The following is a 1,993-nucleotide window of genomic DNA, read 5'->3' on the forward strand; positions in this document are numbered from 1 at the left end:
ACAGGCCAGGAGTTCTCAAGAAGCGGAGCAGTGCCTGGGAGGCCTTAACCGCCGACGATCACCGCGGCCAGTGCCCGAGAATCTTGATTTCCGTCTGTCATAGGACGCTCCAGAGCACGACAAAGAAACGGTCTTTGGGCACTGCATGCAGATCATTTACAAAAATTGTGGGCTATAGTCTCATCGCACCCGCAGATTGGATTAAATGCACCTTATTTGCCTAGGCGTGGTGCACAAGTTGCTTGTATTACGGTTCCGTGGCCCGAAAGCTGCAAGGCTTGGCAGCAAAGTCCGTATGGAACTCTCAGAGAGAAATATCAAGGCAGCACAGTTTGTTCCTCGTGAATTTAACCGAAAGCCACGTAGTCTTGCAGATCTGGCTCGGTGGAAGGCCACAGAGTTTCGTTTCTTCTTGTTATATGGCGACCTGTGCTGCTATCATCACTTCTTCCATCACAGATGTATGAATTTTTTCTAGCTTTGCGTGTGGCTATTACTATTCTTTCAATGCCTAATGGCACAAAAAGTGAAGTTCAGTATACAAGCGAGCTTTTGACTAATTTTCCTAAAGGGTATACTAAGATATATGTTAAAGATCATGCTTCGCACAATGTGCATGGACTGCCATCTGGCATCCGATGTTTACTGTAGCACCTAGGACCATTGGATGAATGGAGCGCGTTCCCATTTGAAAACCACTTGCTTACTCTGAAAAGCCTGCTCCGAAAACCAGAGCGCGTAATTGAGCAGCTCTATAGCAGACTATCAGAGTAACGAGATGTACTTGAGCAAGCTCAGCAGACGCCAAATTTCCTACTGCTCACTGCACGACATGAGTTTGAGCCCCTTACTGCGCCATGTCAAAGGCCTCAGTTCAAGAAAGTGAAGCTGCCGGGCAGCGTGATCCTTGCCCCTGGCAAGAAGAACAGCGTTGCATTCTGAAGGATGGAAGAAAGTTCATTCAGCTCAAGAGCCTGTATTCCTCCACATGCCCATCATCAATGACCGGCATATACAGAGCATCACAGCTGTCTAGCCTGCGCATCTGGTCTTTAGAGAGAGTTTTGCGCAAAGCTTTGAAACTGTTTTTTACACATGATGCTGTTATTTTTCCTCTCCTTCACGCAGAAATATCAGGCCTCAGGCCATTCGACCCGGTGTTTCTGGCAAGTTGTCCTTTGTGAAGACAACGATGGCTTGCTAGTCGCTCATGTAGAGCATCAATAATCGTGATCAGTGGCTGACTCCGATGCTGCTGCTACTCATCTCTAGTCGTCTCTAGAAAGCTGAGCAACGTTTCCCATCCGCGGCGTTCCGAGTTGCCGAGCGTGTCTCACCGCTCGGGAGCTACGTGGAGCAGAGTGGACATTTGGGCTGTACGCATCAAAGCATTGCCCAGCACCTCAGGGTACGTACGGCCTCCGCGACACGCAGACGTTACACCGGCGTCGCAGAGTATACCGCCAAAGGGATATACGCGATCGGCGGAAGGGCACGGTTTTCACTAAGGCGGGTTCATGCGTTGCAACACGCTACATAGAAGCGCTAGAAGCTTAGCGACTGTTCACCGCTCGCCCTCGCGGGCCACGCAAATCCCAAGTAAAGGTTTTTATAGCGACAGCTGTTAAGGGTCCATTCCCAAACTCCCAAACGCACCTATAGATCGGTGCCGTCACTGGCGGCGAAGGCTGCCAGATGCAGAAACGTTTCTAGCTGCTCTTCATTGCTGCTTTCTTCACAGCAGCTCGAAACGGATACTTTACTCTAGGCTGCCAACATTAAGGTGCTTCGCGAAGGTTATTAATATGGCACACGTGACAAAATATGCATGTAATAGACACTAACATGCATTTTTGTTGCCAACGCTTTGTCTTAATCTCGTCCCTATGAGCCACTCAAGCCTTCCCGAGGCAAGGCAGTGCAGGGAGGTTTCCTGATGAGCTACTCCTCGGGGAAAACTTTCCGAACCGTCCCTCGAATGGCTGCTCCCAAG

At 49.7% G+C, this 1,993-nt stretch overlaps 1 pseudogene; it reads left to right on the top strand.

The window, feature by feature from the left end:
* The first annotated feature begins 205 nt into the window (after window positions 1-205).
* Window positions 206-1,005, top strand: LOC149339864 (uncharacterized; annotated as a pseudogene).
* Window positions 1,006-1,993: the final 988 nt, after the last annotated feature.

The sequence above is a fragment of the Amblyomma mixtum genome, chromosome 6 (genome assembly GCF_055824585.1).
Source record: "Amblyomma mixtum isolate Tamu chromosome 6, ASM5582458v1, whole genome shotgun sequence".
Taxonomy (NCBI): Eukaryota; Metazoa; Arthropoda; class Arachnida; order Ixodida; family Ixodidae; genus Amblyomma; species Amblyomma mixtum.